The 21,253-nt window shown below is 43.4% G+C and overlaps 1 long non-coding RNA gene across 2 annotated transcripts in view; it reads left to right on the plus strand.

Annotated features, from left to right (window-relative positions):
• LOC117362335 overlaps nucleotides 1–21,253 on the plus strand; it is a 207,181-nt gene that overhangs the window by 157,358 nt on the left and 28,570 nt on the right. For both annotated transcript variants that reach the window (XR_004539867.1, XR_004539869.1), the window contains one exon: nucleotides 5,658–5,718. This is a non-coding gene — a long non-coding RNA (uncharacterized LOC117362335). The remainder of the gene's footprint in view (nucleotides 1–5,657; nucleotides 5,719–21,253) is intronic.

Below are 21,253 nucleotides of genomic sequence, written 5' to 3' on the forward strand. Positions count from 1 at the left end.
GATTAACATTTTCTATGCGTACAGTGTGCTTTGTGTTTTTTTTTAAAATTTTATTGTTGGTAGATCATTTTGACTTGGTCATTTTAAAAGTAGCTCGCAAGCCCAAAAAGTGTGGGCACCCCTGATCTAAATTGTAGTAAATATGGAAGTAAGAAAGACGAGAAAGAGGAGTAATATAGATAAGAGGCGTGTAAAAAAGAGAGAAAAAAAGGAAACTATAAAATCCAATGTGAAGCATAAAACAAAGGAAAATAGAAACAGAGGAGAAGGAAAACAGTACAATTAGATATACTCAGGATAAATAAAAAATGGAAAATTAAAGATTAAAAGAAAAGAAATCCCAGTCGATCACAGACAGTTTCCATGATCTGTGCGATTAAACAGCTCTACAGACAAAGTACTCGTCTCTTGGCTCATATGGTGAGGAATTTTCTGTCTCAATGCCATTTTCATTGGTGTAGCAGTATTTTGTTGGATCAACGGATTTATCCCTGATGCAGACACTTGCTGAAACATTAGGTCAGCACTAAAATGTATAACCTGAGAGTGACTCCAGTGACATCATTAGGGCATGAGGGGGCCTTTCATGTGTTGGGGAATTTGAGGACTATCTCAGGATCAAATTAAGATGGTACTGCAACAGATCTAACCCTTCTATATCTCCTCTGAGGTGATATGAGACATCTGCCTTCTGCTCAGCCTTAAAGTTTTCCATACAGCTTGCATCAAGGATGAAAAACTAATAGCTTCTTTTCAATGTGATGTAAGCTGGTATCCTATGTGCAGATTCCCACAGCATTATTGTATGCAGGAAACACCTCTCTGCATCATAAAATTGCATACAGAAGTCACACTAACCCAGCTTCAATGTCTGCGCAAGTTTCTGCATCACCCCTGAGAGTGAAATATGAATAAAACTGGATTAGTTGGAAGCACAAACAAACGGTGGTCAGGGCTTGTGTTAAGGGTAGGCATTTGTTGGCATACATTTAGTTCATTAGTGAAGCTTAAAATAAGCTTAAATTAAGTTAATGCATTCCCCCAAATAACCCTGGTAGCCTAATTTCATCAGCATGTGGCATCAGTGCTACATAAATGACTAGTAGTGGTAGAAATAATAGTTAGCTAATGAATTAAGGCATGTTCATTAAATGTATGTGCAATAAAATGTTATAAAATAAATTTAATGAAAAAAAGGATGTGTAAAATGAACAAAGAAAATGTCCAAAATTGGGTAAAACACCCAAATGAAACCAAATATAAAATAAAAATGGTGTCCTATACACATTTCTACTTTTTGGGATATGCTTGTCAAGAGCATTATAACAACCATCCCCAGATACAGCTTCATTTCCTGACAAACAGCCATTTTGCCCCCTTTTTTTTTTTTTTTTAATTCCATGCCTTCTTGATTTCTGTCCTTCTCTCTTCTCCCAGGTGTCCTTTCTTTTTATCTAAATGACACTTTTCATTTCATTACATATCACTGAAACAAAAAGTGTCAAGAAGATTGTGGAATAACTTGTAAGTTTCATGGCTCCACATTATTCTCTTGATTGGGCCGAGAACTTTTCAGCAGCCCCTCGTACCTGGCTATGTACACATGTAAATGCTAGCCAAGTTTGTCTGTAAAATTATGGGCCTGAGTAGGGGCAGGGTGCATCTGGCTTAAAAATTATCCAAAAGTATTCCGCTGCTTTATAGATATGTAGGTTAACTACCTAGTTTAGGCCTGCTGAACCCTTAACTTAATATGATCAACATATTGGTTTAAGGCTAACATTAATATGAATTTCAGGGATGAGCAAAGACAGAAAACAATTCCAGCTCATGGTCCAATCCCTAGTCCTAGTACTTCTAGACTGCTGCAACATCCTCTATCTCCCCTGCCTTGCAGTCATGATAAAACCACTACAAACAGTATAAAACACAGCCCTGAGACTGATTTATTCACTGAAGAAATACGACCACATCACCACCATATACCTCGACTTACACTGGCTCCCAATACAAGCAAGAATACAATTCAAATTTTACTGTCTACTATTTAAAGTAATCAATGGAGACAGCCCAGCCTACTTGAACAACTGCCTTATCAAACTGATACAACCAGGCAAAGGAGAACCCAAACACCATTCATGCACCCTCCAATCAGAGGCGTCAAATGCAAAAAAATGTACGATAGCCTACTGGCCACACAGGCAGCGAAACTTGACCACCAATTATCCAATTTACTGATGACGACACCAGACTACAAAACCTTCAGAAAAGAAATTAAAACCCTGCTATTTAAGAAATCCATCAAGACAAACTAACTCCACAGGAAGTATCTCAACCCCCCAAAGTAACCCACTCAATTATTTAATCTCTTCTGGAATTGTCCAGATAACCTCTAATGTAATCCACAAGGTAATGGCGGAATAAAAGTCACCAATGTAATGTAATGTCATTATTTTTATTTGAAAAGTTATTAACTCATAATTCCTCACAGCAAGACCACCTGTTTGTCTGGCTCCAATGGCATTATGCTAGCTCTTTAAGTAGTGTTCACCTGAGCAGAGGTTCTCAACTCAATCCTCGGGACACACCCAGCCAAAAAAAGTTTCAGGATACCCTAAGTAATATGCATGAGACAGATTTGCTTTGAATGGAGATAGTGCATGCAAATTTATCTAATGCATATTTATTGTGGATATCCTGAAAGCCTGACTGGCTAGAGCAGCCCATGGAGACTTTTTGGGTGGCCTGCGCTGCAGATCACAGTTCAAACCCCCCTCCCCATGGGATCCAATGCCTTTCTTTCCCAGCAGCTGCTCTTTCACTCTTCGAGTTGCTGGCAGCATGAATGAAGTAAATATGCTGCCTATGGTGGCCCAGAAGCTTCCCTGTGCTACTGTTTCCTGTCCCAAAGAGTGAAAGAGTGGCTGCCATGAAGGAGTAAGGTGAGCAAGCACCAAATCATGGGGAGGGAGATTGCAGGGAGAGGGTTACTGAATAAATGCTGGACTGTAGGGATGGGGAGGGAAGAAAGAAAGAGGTGCCAGACTTCCGGTGGAGGGAAGGGAAAGGGGAGGATAGAGATGCCAGACCATGGTAGGGAGGAGGAGGGGAGGTAAAGGAAAGAGAAGAGTTAGATACCAGACTACAAGAAGGGACAAAGGAAAGGAGAGAGATTTCAGACTACTGGAAGGGGAGGGAAGGAGAGAAAGATGCCAGACAAGGGAATGGAGGAGGCGAGAAGGGAAGGGAAGGAAAGAGATACCAGACCATAGGAAAAAAGGAAAGTGAAGGAGAGGAATGTTGTACTACTAGAAGGGGAAGGAAAGTAGGAGAAAGAGATTCCAGACTAACATAGGGAGGAGGGAAGGACAGAGAGATGCCATACCACAGAGGAGAGAAATACCAGATGACAAGAAGTGAGAAAGGGAAGGAAAAATATGGACTACTGGAGGGGGGATAGGGAAGGAGAGAAAGATGCCAAACCATGGAAGGGAGGAGGAAGGAAGAGAAGGAGAGGAGAGAGATACCAGACCACAGAAAGGGGAACGGTAAGGATAGAGATGGACTACTAGAAAGAGAGAAGACAGACCAGGGAAGAGACAGAGGAGGGAGAGATTCCAGATTAAGGTGGGGAGAGGAGGATGAGAAGGCCAGAGATATCCAGACCACAAATAGGAGGGGGGAAGTATGGGAGAGAGATGCCAGCCTGTGGGAAGGAGAGGAGAAATAGGTCAGACCACTAAAGTTAGTGCCAAAATTGGATGTAGGGCAGAAAATGAAGGAGAGAAAAATAGCAAATGGATAAGAAGGCCCTGGAAACAATTAAGAGCACAGATATAAGGAAGTGCAACTAGAGACTGGGAAAAGATGATTAGAAAAATAAAATCACCAGGCAACAAAGATAAGACATGATTTTATTTTCAATTTAGTGATTGAAATAAGAATTCACATCTGCTGTCTATATTTTACACTGTTCAGGAAGAAATGTAGTTATTCCTAGTTCTCTGGTTTTCGTACTGCTTGAAGAGTCTAACATCCTAGGGTTTCTATTGTGTATATTAGGACATTTAAGTTTGTGGTCCTGTATTTGCATGGAGGGGCATAATAGAAAAAAAAAACTTCTAAGTCCCCTTTTGGCCTAGGACATGAAAGTAGAAGCAGGAGGGAGCCCAAGCCCTCCTACCCCAACGATTCCCCTGACTTGATCAGGGCAGGAGGAAGCCCAAGCCCTCCTGCCCCAGAGACCCCTCCTACCCCCCATCCTTACTAAGATACGGGCAGGAGGGATCCCAGGCCCTCCTGCCCCTACACAGCCCCCCTCACGACCGCTCCCCCGAACCCCTGATCGGCCTGCTAAACTCCCTCACCCACTGACCCTTGAGACCCCCCCCCCCACCGACCCCGTAACACCACCCCCTTACCTTAAAAAAATTTGGCCGGATGGACGGGTCCCAAGCCCATCCATCCATCTAGCCCGCCATCTTCAGAATGGCGGGCTTAGAGCCGGAATTGGCCCAGGCGTCTTAGGCCCCTGCTGTGGGCGGGCCTTGAGGCGCCTGAGCCAATCAGGCCCTAAGGCCCGCCATTCTGAGGATGGTGGGCTGGATGGATGGATGGGCTTGGGACCCGTCCATCCGGCCACATTTTTTTAAGGTAAGAGGGGTGGTGTCATGGGATCGGTGGGGGGGTCTCATGGGTCGTTGAGTGAGGGAGTTTGGCAGGCCGATCAGGGGTTCGGGGGACCTGTCTGTCCAACTTTTTTTAAGGTAAGGGGGGTGAAGGGTGATGTCATGGGGGCAGGAGAGAATGGCTACCCAAACTGCCACAAACCGCAGCAGGAGAGATTGTGCATCTCTCCTGCTGCGGGTCACAGCAATTCGGGTAGAGGGGTGATCACCATCATGGCAGGGGAGATGAGCCATCTCTCCTGCTGCGATGGTTGCGGTGGGGGGTGGGTAGGTTGCCAGGCCATTGAGCTGATTGCGGCATATAAGTGCCGACTAGGCAATCTGCCTAAACTTTTAGTTATACCTGCTATAATCCCCCCTCCCACCCTTTCCCATCCTCTAAAAATGCCTCGTTTCGTTCTATGCGTTTAGAAGCAGGGGGAAGGCTTAAGCTGGCTTTAGATATGTCTAAAACTAGCTTTGATTATGGGTATTTGGATGATAAGGTTTTTTGATCGTCCAAGTACCCATTTAGGCCACTTTTTAGATGTTTTTTTCCCTTTGATTATGAGCCCCATAGTGTTTATCTGTGTTCTGCATGTATGATCAAGGCCAGATGTTCTGGCTGAAATGAATGTTGAGAAGTATTATTGGTGTCATGGCCCAAAGTAGGAACATATTTGTTGGTTCTCCTTCACACCTTTTGTACCCAAAATGACCCTCACTTAAAAATTAGTGAAGACCACTAGGCTAGAGTGATACAGTATAAATGGAAACTTTTAAAAACAACAAAAATCTTATGACAACCTTTTTTGATTTTTTGCTTGAAAACAAAAAAAAAAATCTTACTTCCAAGCATTTGTGGAATTTTTTTTTAAATGGCATTTCTGGCCTTTTTGAAAAACATTCAAATTTGAGCACATCTGCCACCTTCTTTCCTCCCCCCACTCTTTTCTCCCCCACAAAGAAAAACCTGTTTAAATTTTGCAGGTGTGACTCACAAGAGATGTAACATCTGTGCCTCACAGAAGGAAGTGATGAAGACGGGCAGGTGAGATCAGCTGCTAACAGCCAGCGCACAGCTTTGTAAGTCTTCACAAATTCACAAATAATAAATATGCAGCTCAGAGGTCAGTGCATCTTTCCAGCTGCACATTGCTAATGTCTATAGTCTCTCTGAGTCTTTGGGAGCTGCTGCTTGCATCCTCGTTTCTAACAATTAATTCATAATGCCAAATTTTTCTTTGTTTTATTAAATCACCTGCTCATGGTATTTATCTTGAAAGTTTTGCATGAAATAGAGAACTGCTGAGACGTGGTTTACAATAACTAAAGTTGCACAAAGGTTGGATACATTTGTATTTACATCCTGCTGCAGTGGCGTACCTCGCATATGTGACACCCGGGGCCCATCATTTTTTGGCACCCCCCTCCCCCATCTGTACGAAAAACATGATTTTTAGTAACAAGCCACACGTCACACATGAGTACCTAGGAAAAGGCAGCATCTTACATATTGCAGTGAGATACACCCATTGTAAAACTAAACAAGCCAGACTAGTGCAGATCAATCTTACACAGTCAATCCTAACAGAAAACCATGTCTTTCGAACACACAGAACACAGAAAACACCTTCGCCTAGTATGGAATATGTCATCACAAACTAACCCCTCCTACTTTTTAGCCACGGTGGTAACAGCTCATAGAATTCTGAGCATCAGAGCTGCTACCACCATGCCTGGCACTAAAAAACGCTCCACAGTTTTGTAAAAGGGGGATAAAATAGAAATACAAAGACAAAGGTTAAATTGAACTAGCAAGAAGCTAGACTCTGCATAAAATGCAACACCACAGAAACAGTGACACATGTCTCCTAAAGCAATAAATAAAAAGAACATTTTTGTTCTACCTTAGTCTTCTCTGGTTTCTGCTTTCCTCATCTTCTTGTTACTGCCTTCCTTCCATCCACTGTCTGCCATCTCTCTGCCCCTATATGGCATCTTCTCTCCTTCTATGCCCCTTCCAGAAACTGTATGCCTCTCCCTTCCATCTCTCCTTTAACCCCCATTGGTCTGGCATCTCTCTCCTCTCTTTTCTCTCCCACACCTCTCTTCTGCAATCCCTTTCTTCCCCTATTTCCCTTTTCAATTTATTTTCTGCATCCATCTAGATTACATTCTTACTACCCTCTCATCAATTTCCTTTTTTACTGTCTACCTACAGCTCGCCACCTCTTTCCCTTACCCCCTCCAGTATTTCCCTAACTCAATCTTTTTACCCCATCATCTGCCCTCTTCTCTCCCCCCACTTCCATCATCTGCCCCTTCTCCCTACTTCCATCATCTGCCCTCTTCTCTCTCCCCTTTCTCCCCACTTCCATCATCTGCCCCCTTTTCTCAATCTCTCCATCCACCTCAGGCCCATCTTGCTCCCTTCCTCACCTTTCTGATTTTGGCAACAAGATCTGCAACCCCCCCCCCCCACACACACATACACACTCCCCTACGATGATACTTAAGATCAGTAACAGGCCTCCTTCTACCCCTTGCATCAACAGAACTTCAGATCGGCAACGTGGTGCTCAGTCAAAAGCGGAAACAGGAAGCTGAGTCAGAGGGAAGCTTTTGATGTGAGCACTAGAGAATGACACGGGGGAAAAAATCAGTCCCCGTCACTGCACCATCCCCTTCACAACCCCGTCACTGCCAGCCTATTCACCGCCCCGTCACCATCCCCGCAGCATCCATACAAACCTCAGTACTGTAATATTTAGCTTATTCCTTCCTTATAAATCAAAGTTCTGGCTGCTGAACTATCCCAAAGCAAAAAAAAAAAAAAAAAGAAATAGAATTTTTTTTCTACCTTTGTTGCCTGGTTTCTGCTTTCCTCATGTTCTCATTCAATTCCTTCCATCCACTATCTCTCTTCTCTCTGCGTCTTCCATTTGCTCTGTTACTGTGCCTCTCCCTTTCTCCCCACTTCCAAATTGGTCTGGTACCCATCTTCTTCCCTCCGCTCCCCCCATAGTCTGGCATCTCTGTCTTCTTCCCTGCCAGCCTCTCCACTCTCTCTTCCCCATTTCCTTTCAGAGTCCTTCTCCCCCCCCCACCGTCTTCCCCATGTCCTTTCAGCATCCTTCTCCCCCCTCTGTTTTCCCCATGTCCTTTCAGCGTCCTTTCCCCCCCTTGCTTCCCCATATCCTGTCAGCGTCCTTCTCCCCCTCTGTCTTCCCCATGTGCTTTCAGCGTCCTTCTCCCCCCTCTGTCTTCCCCATGTGCTTTCAGCATCCTTCTCCCCCCTCTGTATTCCCCATGTGCTTTCAGCGTCCTTCTCCCCTTTCTGTTTTACCCATTTCCCTTAAGCGTCTTTTCCTCTCCACTCTACCTTTCATCCCTTTCTCCCTCCCTGCCCCTTACCTTCGTGGCGCTTCCCCCCCCTCCCGACTGACCGACAACAGGCCCGATCCGACAAACCTCCCTGCCCTGTGGCCGCGAGTCTAAATTACCTTCCTACAGCAGCCGGAGCATTGTAATTGCATATGGTTGCCGTAAAGGTCTTCTCTGATGCAACTTCCGGTTGCGTCAGAGATGACCTTTACAGCAGCCACACGCAGCTTCAATGCTCCAGCTGCTGTAAGAAGGTAATTTAGACTCACGGCCACAAGGCAGGGAGGTTTGTCGGACCAGGCCTGTTGTCAGTCGGTCGGGCGAGCGGTGGGGGGGGGAAGCGCCACGAAGGTAAGGGGACCTGGCCGACTGTGCATCCCCCCTAAGGCTGCACCTGGGGCGGATAGCCCCCCTCCCCACCCTTGGTACGCCACTGTCCTGCTGTGATACATCTTTGACAAAAGGCATGTATCAAGTGATACAAAAGTGGTTGGACCTTAAGTGCTGGACAGCTGCACACTTCATGGTTCTCTAGTTTAGCCTTGTGAAGACATCTCTTTGTGAAGTCCTCCTACCCTCACTAAGCAGCTATGTGCTTGCCAAGAATTCAGTTCTAAGAAGGTGATGTAGCCCATCGCAGGAGGAAAAAGGATCCATTCAAGCTATTTGGCTAACTTTCTCTCATCTTAGATAGGACTGCTCCCACAAGCAAGAATATAGTGTGTCAGTGAGGAAAGGCTACAAAGATGTCATTTAAATATGCCTATTTTTTAAATTATTCTTTATTAATTTTTATTACTAATAAAAAGTGCAACACCTTATTCACATCAGTAATAATAAATAAGCACTTAAATATAATCAGTATTAGTACAACAATATATGCCCTCCCCCCTACAATTATCTTAAAATCACCCTAAAGATACATCCCCCTACCCCCGAATGTGTCTGAATTACACCAATAAAAGAAGGCTAAACGAACTATAACAATTGTACATAAAATGTCAATGGACCCCAAACTAAGTTAAATATCTTAGAATGCCCTAAAATATCTGCATTCATCTTTTCATACCTGTAGCTTAAACATAAGCTCACCCACCAAAAGGAAAATTTAAGACGATCACAGTTTTTCCAATTTCGAGTTATCATATGTATGGCTACCCCAGTCATAATCAGAAAAAGAAGGCATTTATAACGATCCATGGGGGGCTTAATATACAGTAGTGTTCCACATATAATTACCTCATAAGTCAATGGGATTGTCGATTCCAATATGAGGTTAATCTGTCCCCATATTGACTTCCAAAAGTTGAGTATCAAAGGACAATAAAACAACAGATGATCCAATATCCTGATGTCTAGATGACAGTGCCAGCATCTATTAGATTTAGAACTGTCCAACTTTTGTAACTTAACAGTGGTCCAAAAAGATCTGTGTAACAGAAATAACCATGTCTATTTTGATAAAGGTGCCACTTAGAAAAAACATCATTGCATCTCCTTTTCATGCTGTCGTAAACATTATCTACTAGGCACTTGAACACTTGGATTCAGTTACTGTTCATTAGTTGTCTGGTACCTTGGTTCTCAAACCTGTACTGGGGGGATCAGATTTTCAGGATGTCCATAAGGACTATGTCTGAGCTAGGCTGAAGTACCCAGGTGCATATAAATAAAGAACAGACAGAGATAAATGATTCCAAACTACCTCATCAACTGCTATGCAAGCTGTGAATGCAAATAAGAAAGAGATTTCTAATTGCCTGTATGCAAATGCCAGAATTCAAAAAAAGGAATGCTGGAGAGTTAGAATGTATGATGTATAATGAAGATGTAGACAAAACAGATTGCCTGGATGTGAAGGCCACATAGGCACCTAGTTTATAAAGAATCATAGGTGACTATGGAGGTTATTGTAGATGCATCTCTACATGTTGTCAGTGGCATTTGCAGGCATCAATCAAATACATATATAAATGGCAATTTCCAAAAGCTGTTATTTCAGATGCAGAGATATATAGCATAGAAAGATTTCAAGAGAGTGTGGTGGGAGCATACTGTGGGCATTGCTTGGGTGGACTGAAAATTTATATGTGTTTTTCCCATTCAGAATGAGAATATTTATACATGTGGGAAGAATTCTCCCCATCAAGTTTTTCACCAGCTCAGATGCCTACACAGAGTTTTTAAAAAAAAGCTTATTTCACCTAAGACTTTAAAAAAAAAAAGAAGAATTAAGGGAGCAACTCTTTGTTATTTATTTCTACCTACAAAATGAACAAAATTTAAATTGTAGCCTCGCTACTTATTGGGTAGTATTTACATGGAAAGGTTTGTAAAATAGGCTGACCCCACATGGGAGAGGTACTCTTTACATGTGGAAGTTGCCATATCTCTACCTCCACTTGAAAGTGCTGGCTGCCACGTTTGTGCTGGCCTACATTGTAAGTAGACGTGGTCGCTATATTTATCACGGCAATGGATCTCCCTGCCACGATAAGTATAGCAGCTGCAGCTGCCTGTTCCCCCCTCCCAAACACCGGCAGAAGGCCGCCCACCCAACACCCCTGATCGCCGGCAGGAGGGTGTCCATCCTCTCCTGCTGGAAGGCCGCAAACCCAACACCCCCAATTGCCAGCAAGAGGGTGCCCAACGTGCCGGAGGACGCCCATCCGATGACCCCCCTAACCTCCCCCCTAACTAACCTCTAAATTGTTGGCTGGCTGGCTGGCTGGGTCTTGCTGTCATCCAGCAGTCTGGCCCACCTCGTCGAAATGAGGCGGGTCCACCCCTTCCCATCCCATCCCCGCTAAGCCTGAGGTCTGAATGGCCCAGGCTCTAGAAGCCTGGGCCAATCAAGCCTTAGGCTTAGTGGGGATGGGCCATCCCCACTAAGCCTAAGGCCTAATTGGCCCAGGCTCTAAAAGCCTGGACCAATCAGGCCTTAGGCTTACCGGGGATGGGCCAGGAAGGGGTGGGCCTGCCACATTTTGACGAGGCAAGCCGGACAGCCAGACAGCAGCAAAACCCTCCGTCCAGCCAACAATTTAGAGGTTAGTTGGGGGGAGGTTAGGGGGTCATCGCGGGGGTGTTAGCATGGGGGGGCGGTATTAGCGTATGGGGGCATTAGCATGGGGGGGGGTCCGGAGACGGGCATCCTCCGGCATGAGGGGTTGCGCACCCTTCTGCTGGCGATCGGGGTTGTTGGGTAGGCAGCCTTCTGGCAGGAGGGGTTGGGCACCCTCCTGCCAGACAATCAGGGGGGTGAGACAGGCAGCCGCGGCCGCTATACTTATCGCAGCAGGGAGATCCCTTGCCCCGATAAGTATAGCGGCCACGTCTACTTACAATGTAGGCCAGCATTTTGCTGGCCTACATTGTAAGCATCTCTCCTTCTACTAGGGAGACACGTAGGGCTGCCTAGGTTCGCCTAAGGCCCTTAGGTGAGCTTAGGCGGTCTTGTGGGGCCCCCTAGGCTCCCAGAGGTGCCTTCAATATTGAAAGCCTGCCTAGGGAGCATTAAAAAAAAAAAAAAAAGTGCATCCCGATTGGCTGATTAGACATCAGTAGGACGCCTACAGTTGCTTAAAATCGGGATGCAGTTTGCAGAATCTGGGCCATAGTGTTCCTTTTACTAAGGTGTGCTAGCAGTTTTAGCACACGCTATATACTAACGCCTCCATAGAGCTTGCGTTAGTATTTTTCGTGTAGCGCAGGGTTAGCACGCGCTAATCTTTAGCACGCTAAAACACTAGCTCACCTTAGTAAAAGGAGCCCTTAATGCCAAGCTTTCTAAAATTAATGTTTTTTGTTTGTTTTTTTTTTTTTACATGTGTGCTATATGCATGTGTATGGGAGAGTATTAACATGTGTATGAACTTCTAAAATAAGTGTCTTCATGTGAGAGGTATACAAACTAAACTTGTAGAAAAAAGTGATACTGGAATTGGATAAAATGAGATCTGATAACTTTTTATTGCAGGAAACATTTGTGCATCTGAAGCAAGTCAGCTTAAAGCTGGGTGGCTGGGGGAATCATATTACTCAGTGTGAAAGTCAATTGGTGTAGGTATGACAACATTAATTCAGAGGGTAGCATATGTAGGCTAGTTAATAAATGAAAAGAGAGAGAGAATAGGGATGTGAAGGATTAGCTCTAGCACTGAAACTGCAAGAAGCAGATGTCTGGTACCGAAGAAGGGACAAGTTCAATTCCTTCAAATAATAATTCAGAAAACATGGGCCTGGACTAATTCCCCTTTATATGATACGAGGAGATTTCAACTGTGGGATAAGGGATGGGATAAGATGATAAAAAAGGGAGGACGAGTTAAAAACAGAATTCAAACATTTGTTGACAATGAAAAAGTGATCTAAATGATGTGTAGAGACTTAAAAATCCAGCACGTAATTAAAAATAAAAAATAATAATAATCCTTCAATGCGGAGTTCATACGCTATTCCCAAACACACAACAAATACTCAAGACTGTTTTTTCATTGGTTAGTCTCCCTCTCTCGTATTCAAGTAGACTATCAGAAAGGTCAGATAGCTTGACCAGACCTTGCCCCGATGCAGTAACGTCTATGAAAGGTGGAGGCAGAAAGAGGGTGAAAGATGCAGGTGATGAATACAGTTTGCCCCTGCAGAGTACGCAAACTCAGTCGTTCGCGGTTTTTCAGTTTTCTTCTTTAAAAAAAAAAAAAAGCTATACAAGTGGCAAAGTCCCTGACTAGAGGCAACACTGCTGAGATTTTTGTTTTTTACAGCAACTGGCAGCCTCTTTAACCGAGTCAGGTACCACCAGGGGAGGGAAGCCCTTTGCTGCTGCTGCCATCAGCTAGTGGGAGGCCAGCAGAAACAGCCCACATCTGCTTCATCTTCTGTTCACGGTTTTTCAAAATTTGCGGACACTCCAAGAACATAACCCCCGCGAATTTTGGGGGAGTACTCTAAGTCTAATCTCACAGAACTATGTGCCATTGTTTGAAACAACATTTCCCATGTCATTTCACGTACGAGAGGCCGCTCAAAAGTTCTCAACACAACCAACAAGGTTGGGGCAGTCTCCATCGAGGGCTATACACTTACTGGTCCTTTTCCTAAGGTGTGGTAGCTGATTTGCCAATGCTAACGTGTGCCAATGCATCCATTATATCATATGGACGCATTAATGTGCATTAGCATTTATCGCGTGCTAAATCGGCTACCGCACCTTAGGGCTCTTTTTACTAAGCTGCGCTAGTGGTTTAAGCACGCTGCATTGCCGCATGTGCTAGACGCTAACGCCGTCATTGAGCTGGCGTTAGTTCTTGGCATGTAGCGTGGGGTTAGCACATGCGGCAATGCAGCACACGGTAAAATAATAATAATAATAATAACAGTTTATATACCGCAGTACCGTGAAGTTCTATGCGGTTTACAATGATTAAAAGGTATTACAGGTCAAGTGGAATAAACAAAGTTCAGAGTTGGTGAATAACAGTTCTAAAGAACATTTGTTGAGGACTAAGATTGTATAGGTCAGTTACCTAAGTACTTCAGGAATAGATGTGTTTTTAGGCGTTTCCTGAATTCCCTATAAGTAGTAGGAGCGAGCAGTTGTTCCAGGTCTTTACCCCATAATGCTGCTTGATGTGAGAAAAGATGTTGGTGATAACTTTTAAATTTACAACCTCTAACCGGTGGAGAAACAAAGTTCGGATGTGAAGTTCTCCTGAATTTGTTGGTTGTAAAGGAGAAAAGGTCTGTTATATATTTAGGGGCTAGTCCGTAAAGTACCTTGAAGCAAAAACAGCCAAACTTGAATATCACACGTGCCTCCATCGGCAGCCAGTGTAGAATTCGATAGGAAGGTGTCACGTGATCAAACTTCTTCAGTCCACAAAGTAACCTAACCGATGCATTTTGTACCAGTTGCAATCTCCGCATGTTCTTCTGGGAGAGTGCCAGGTAGGCGATGTTACAATAATCGAGTTGACTCAGTATGAGAGATTGTACCAGAATTCTAAATGATGGGGCATCGAAGTAAGCTCTGATGGACCGAAGCTTCCAGAGGGTGAGAAAGATCTTTCTAATCAGGGAATCTACCTAGTCTTTCATGGTCAGGCTCTGGTCCAGTGTTACTCCCAATATCTTCAAAGTGGGTTGAATTGGATAACTAAGGTTATTGATGCACAATAATGCTTTAGTGTCAAGTGGGTGTGGCGATGCTATGAAAAATTTTAGCTTTAGTCTGAATTCAGTCATCCATTGCTCCATCTGATTTAGTGCTGCTGTTGCTTTGGGAGTGACTTCTGAGACAGAGGTAGTAAATGGGATAATTATCGTGAAGTCATCAGCGTAGCTGAATAGTTTTATCCCCAGTTGGGACAATTGTGCACCCAATGAGGCCATGTAAACATTGAAGAGCAGTGGGGATAATGGTGATCCCTTGGCACACCAGATGGATTGCTCCATGTATCAGAGAGATCGTGATTAAAACGGACTTGGTAGCTGCGTGATTTAAGGAAGCCTCTAAACCAGTTTAATACATCTCCTCTGATTCCAATTGCATCTAAGCATTGTAACACTTTCCCATGGTCCACTAAGTCGAAGGCAGAGCTCATGTCAAATTGCATGATTAGGGCGTTGAGGCCCTTACTAAACAGGTAGTGCATATTATCCAGGATAGCCGCAACTACTGTTACAGTGCTAAACAGAGGCCTAAAACTAGATTGAGTTTCGTGCAGGAGAGAGAACTGGTCGAGATATTCCATCAGTTGGGTGTGTACCATTTCTTCCATAATTTTTACAATAAATGGGATGGATGCTACTGGTCTATAGTTAGTCACTGATGTTGGTGATTCTTTATGATTTTTTGGAATTGGGGTTATTATAATATGATCATTATTAGTGAGGAATTTTCCATTGTTTAGGTTATTGGTTAGGTAATTCATTAGAGATAGTTTAAAGCAGGGGTGTCCAACCTTTTGGCTTCCCTGTGCTGCATTGTCCGAAAAAAATGTTTATTGGGCCGCACAAACGCGCAAACGCTGCAGCATGACAGAGGAGGGAGCCGGCAAGATGGTAAACACCCGGGGGCAGCAGAGGAAAACACTGTATCGCCCTCAACCGGGGCCGCACAAAATACTTCACTGGGCCCCATGCGGCCCTTGGGCCGCAGGTTGGACACCCCTGGTTTAAAGTCTAATGTAACTGCTTTCATAATTTTTTTTTTTTTTTTTGGGGGGGGCAAGAGTCCAGGACGCAGTATGATTTAGAGTATTTGTTATATAACTTGATATAGTTATTCCATTCTAAATTGTCGAAGGAATTCCAAATCATGTCCACTGGTGTTTCATTTCTTTGTATATCGGTTGATTGATAAGAACATAAGAAGTTGCCCCCGCTGAGTCAGACCAGAGGTCCATCTTGCTCAGCGGTCTGCTCCCGCGGCGGCCCATCAGGCCTAGTGCCTGAACAGTGGTCCCTGATTAATTTTGTAACTTACCTCTAATCCCATCCCTTTAATCTACCTCTACTCTTATCTGTACCCCTCATTCCCTTTGTCTTCCAAGTACCTATCCAAAGCTTCTTTGAACCCCTGTAGCGTGCTCCTGTTTATCACATCCTCTGGTAGCGCGTTCCATGTATCCACCACCCTCTGTGTGAAAAAGAACTTCCTGGCATTTGTTCTAAACCTCTCCCCTTTCAATTTTTCTGAGTGCCCCCTTGTACTTATTGATCCCCTTAATTTGAAAAATCTGTCCCTGTCTATCTTTTCTATGCCCTTCATGATCTTGAAGGTTTCTATCATGTCCCCTCTGATATTCGTGTTCGGCAATTATCGAGTAGCTATTTCTTAGGTTTTTAATTTTTGAATCGAAATGTTATGCTAGATCATTTGCTGAGGGTAACTTGATGTTATGCATGGGTTGAGTGTAGCGTGTGATGTCAAATAAATTCGTTACTATGTTGAACAGTTCTTTAGTATTAGTTCCTTTTGAGCTAGTGTTTGATGAGTTAATTTTGGATGAGTAAAATGTTTTACGTTTTTCTTTTATCTGTTGTTTGTAGAGTTTTTTTTCAGATTCTTTCTAATTGTCTTACTGATTGTTTTATTGTTAGGAGTTCGATGTCAAACCATTTGTTGTATTTGTTTGAGCATCTTTTACTATTTCATTTAGGGGCAATATTATCTAAAATGGATGTGCTGGTTTTCACCCAGTGGTCATAGAAATCGACTCCTTCTTCTATCTTCGCTTATTGTAACTAATATTCCTCTGGGTTGAAATGGCCCCTTGTGAGGTGTTCTCTTTTTGTCCGTGGGCATGTCTTAGATTTTAGCCGAGTCCAGAATAGATTGAAATAATAATTGTAATGGTCAGACCAGATATCATGACACCAAGTACCGTACAAAAGAGAGATGGGAGGATTTATGATTTCCTTTATGGACATCGCTACCTTTTTCATGTGTTTGAGTGGGTAAAGAGAGATTGTAATTGCGTAAAGAGAGAAGGTTTTTAAAGTCGTTCGCTTCTAGATTGTCTGTTTCATCTAGATGTAAGTTTATGTCTCCTGCAATTAGATTATGTGATGAAGTGATTGAGTTATGTAGAACAAATTCGCAGAAGTCCTCTCTAGCTTTTGGCCAGCTTTTCAGTGGAATGTAGAATAATATACAAGTAAGGGAATCTTCTAGTTCCTTATTGCTAATTTTACAGGCTAATATTTCTAATTGGTTGGTCATTTTGGAATCTAATAGTTCAATTACAAATCCTTCCTTGGCTTCAATTGCTAATCCTCCCCCTCTTCTTCCATCACGATTTAGCATGTGAATTTTAAAATTATCTGGTAGTAGGTCATTTATTTTTTGGTCATCTTCAGACAGTAACCACGTTTCTGTTAGGAAAAGACAGGCTAATTGCTTGTTGATTATCCAATCTTTAATTAAAAATGCTTTGTTCCTAACAGATCTGGTGTTAAGATATGCACAGGGAACGGAAGTAGCTGTGCTAGGTTAGGTGGACGTAGTGGTTTTGATATGTTTTACTTCCCTTATTCTTTTATTTTTTGGGGTACGTTGATGTCTTCCGTTGCTTGAGATTACTTTGATATGGTTTTCTCTGTCTTCCTGTTGGTTAATTATAAGCCTGATGGGTAGATCAGGATAGTGGGCTGAGAGTAACTGTGGATAGAGTGACTTAACATCCTTGATGTTATTATAGATTAGTAGAATCAGTAGGAGATGCATGCTTGCGGAATAAACTGACTCCTATTTGTTTTAATGGCTATTTGGTGTTTCTGTTACTTCCAGTTTCTAGGGTAATTAATTAGCAGTGAGTCAGATAGCACTAGATCAGATTCTATATCAACAGTTAAATTAACAGTTAAGTTAGTTAAATAACAGTAAATCGGTTATCCCTAAGTCAGATTCGATAGCCACAGTTGAATTAATAATTAAATTAATAGTTAAATTAGCAATAAATCAGGTAGTACTGAATCCGATTCAATAGTAACAGTTTTAAAGTTATGTGCACCATAGGTTGTCTTGTATTACGAGTGCAGGCTGGAATAAAAGAACCAAAGTTGGCAAACTGAGGAGGTTAAGTTTGGTTCTGAGGTGATTCAGCCGTGTGTTCAAGCAGTGGTGGCGAGTGCGGGTTGGAGTAGATAATACAGACATGTTATCTAGACATGCAAATAATTAGGTTAACCCAGGGTAGTCCAACCTGTGGCCCGAGGGCTGCATGCAGCCCCATGAAGTATTTTGTGTGGCCCCGGATAAGGGCGATGCAGTGTTTTCCTCTGCTGCCCCCGGGTGTTTACCGTCTTGCCAGCTCCTTCCTCTGTCTTGCTGCAGTGTTTGCGCATTTGTGCGGCCCCAGAAACATTTTTTTCAGCCATTGCGGCCTAGGGAAGCCAAAAGGTTGGATATCCCTGGGTTAACCAGTCATGTAAATACTTATCAGTTTGACCAGTGGAAGGAGGCTTCTTGTGCTCCGCTCGGACGGGAAGTTTCCACTCTGCAGGGCTGTTCCTCGGCGTTGTCGGCTGGGCCTCTCTCTTTCCACTGCGGGTCAGGCTCCAAGGCTGAGCGGTCTCGCAACTGCCGACATCGAGGTTGGTGTGGGCGTCTTTTCCCTCCTCTGGCAAGTTCAAATCTGACTTCTGTAAACGAGCCGGGGTCCAAAATGCTCTATCTTGCAGTGAAAGGACCAGTTCTGTAGAGAGGTGCAGACTATTGTACTGGATGTTCGGTCTGGAACAGGTCCGGTCGGCTTCCCAGCAATCGCTTCATGAAGGTGCTCACTAAGGCGCACGCGCCTTTGCGGTGCGCCTTCGCCGGCGTGCCAAATGGCCGCGCGCCGTTGGCGCTTCCTTTTTATCTGCAAAGTTCTCCCCTGCTGGATCGGGGGAGGGCGGAGCTATGCTTTTGAACCCCACCGCTGGTGGTGCCCTGCCGCTGGTTTTGGTGCGGCCTCGGCGCTTCCTTTTTATCTGCAAAGTTCTCCTCTGCTGGATCGGGGAAGGGGCGGAGCTGTGCTCTTGAGCCCCGCCGCTGGTAGTGCCCTGCCGCTAGCGTACCTTAGTAAAAGGAGCCCTTAGTATAAGGACTCCTCAGTCCAGTGATTTTACACTTGTTTTTTTTTGTTCCATTGGAAAAATAGTAAATGAAAAATGTGTCAAATCGCTGGACTAAGCGTATAACCGCATCATATATTTTTGCCCCAACTCCTCCAAAAAAGCGATACACTTCTCCCTCATTATTCGCAGGGGATACGGGCAGAACCGGACCACGAATGGCGAAAAACCGCTATTATTCGGCTCTAATCCACCCCCACCTCCCTGCCGCCTTCCCGGCCTTACCTGGTGGTCTAGAGGGCTTTCAGGGCAGGAGCGATCTTCCTACTCTCCTGCCCCTTGCAGATCGCCATGAGGAATTGGCTGCTATGAGTTCCCGTAGTCTCTCGAGACTACGATGGGAACTCCCTACAGCCATTTCCTCATGGCGATCTGCACGGGGCAGGAGCGTAGGAAGATTGCTCCTGTCCTGAAAGCCCACAAGACCACCAGGTAAGGCCGGGAAGGCGGCAGGGAGGTAAAAAATATGTTTTTTTTTAATTTTCCCCCTCCCCAGAAAAAAAAATCGCGATTATGTGAAATCGCGAGTGCAGAAACCGCGAATGGGGAGGTTGAAGTATAAATAAATCCTAATAAACAAGGGATCCTTTTACAAAGCTGGCGAAGTAAATGCTCTGACGCTCATAGGAATTCTACCACTGCTTTGTAAAGGCCAGCGTAGATAAGTATACAACCTGAAATTTGAGGTGTTGGTCTTTGTTCTGTATGGTGTGAACTCTTTCCAAAACAGTACACTCCCCAAACAAATTAAAACACTCAAACAAAAGAAAAACTCCAGTAAATGACAAATAATGATTAATAGTGTAAATGAAAATAATAATTGAAAAATATAAAGATATATCGTAAATGAAAGGGCAGAAATAGGACTCTCCATGTTGTGTGATGCTTTAAAATTTGTTATTTTGATTAAGGCTTTTACTAAGTGGCAGTAAGCACTAACTTATGTTTACCACCGCCTAAAAATGACACTAGTGGGCCTAGCTCGGGATCCATATGCTAACTGCGGGTTTGGCGTGCATCACCCATGCATCAAAAAATACATTTTATTCTTTAGTGTGAGGGGGCATGTTTGGGTGCATAGAGTACTGACCAAACAGCACAATAGTTCAAGTTAAATTTTCTGTGAGAGTACAGCCCAAACTTCAGATTGGAAGGGTGTATATTCTCTTACCCCTTCTAACCCTCTTCACAGAAATAGTTCAACATTTATAGATCCTCAAAAGTACCACCTAGCGCTCATACAAATTCATTGTGTCAGGCTTTATGTACTACTTCCTCACCAATCTGGTTAGTGCACGGGCATTAGTGCATGCTGACCGATTACAACTAGTTATTATTTCTATAGTGCTACTAGATGTATGCAGCACTATAGAAACATATACAGTAAATATTTATGAAACAGTCCCTGATCGACAGAGCTTACAATCTAGTCAAGACAGACAAACACAACAAATTACCAATCCCTGCAGAGAAGCTGAAGAGGGTGAGAGATCGACCATTAACTTTTGATGCTCAAACTGATACTTTGGTTAAAAAAAGTTTCTTCTTATTTTGGAAACTTCGTACTATAAAATCTTATTTTGGTTTTTCATTTTTCAGACTGCGAGTCCAAATCTTTGATTCTAAGTGCACTGGACTACTGTAATATTATTTATCTTCGTTCTTATAAGAAAACCTTTAAGAGGATAAAAATCATCCAAAACACGGCAGTATGTTTGATTTTTAATTTGAAAAAATTGGGACACTTGACACCTTACTATCAAAACTTGCATTGGCTTCTGGAAGAAGCGACAATAATGTTTAAATTTGCTTGTCTGTGCTATCAAACACTGTTTGGCTTTCCTCCGAGTTATTTTTTTAAATCCCTTTGAATTATCTGAAATTAATCACCATACAAGTGGTATTTCCCTGTTCACTTTTCCATCATTACAAAAGATTTCTTGATAGGACTCTATCCTTCCAGGCAGGGAAATGGAATAAGAGTTTAAGTGGTTTGATACAGATTTCCTCTTCTTATCGGGTTTTTAGAAGGTCTTTGAAAACCTACTTGCTTAATAAATTTGTATAGTGATACTTGTCAATTTTAGATTGTGATTTTATTCTACACATTTTTCATGTATTATCACTGTGATTTTACAGCTTTTTTACTTATTATAAACCGTGCTGAACTGCAAGGCATTGCAGTATAAAAATAAAGTTATTTTTATTAAAGGTGTATCAGTGGTAGACCAAGAAAAGGTGATACCATCAGCAGAAGAGGAAGTAGAGGACAAGGATGACCTTGTGAGGAAGCCAGCAAAAGAAAGTTTGCAGCAGCTAGAGGAGGTCGCAGTAGAAGGCACACTAGCTCATGAGATTAGAGACCTTGAGCAGAAGAATAACATCTTTTTAGAAACAGCAAGACATATCCAGCATAAAGACATCCTGCTCAGAGTTGCTGCTGGAAGAGGATGGAGAGAGTCCGGCTTGACAAAGTAACAGGAACAGCTTCGGGGATTGGGGGTGGTATGGCAGGCATTTAGACAGGCAGGGAGGGATCACCAGCAGCGGCTTCAGCCACTGGCGGGCGGGCGGGC

This window comes from Geotrypetes seraphini, chromosome 1 (genome assembly GCF_902459505.1).
Source record: "Geotrypetes seraphini chromosome 1, aGeoSer1.1, whole genome shotgun sequence".
Lineage (NCBI taxonomy): Eukaryota > Metazoa > Chordata > Amphibia > Gymnophiona > Dermophiidae > Geotrypetes > Geotrypetes seraphini.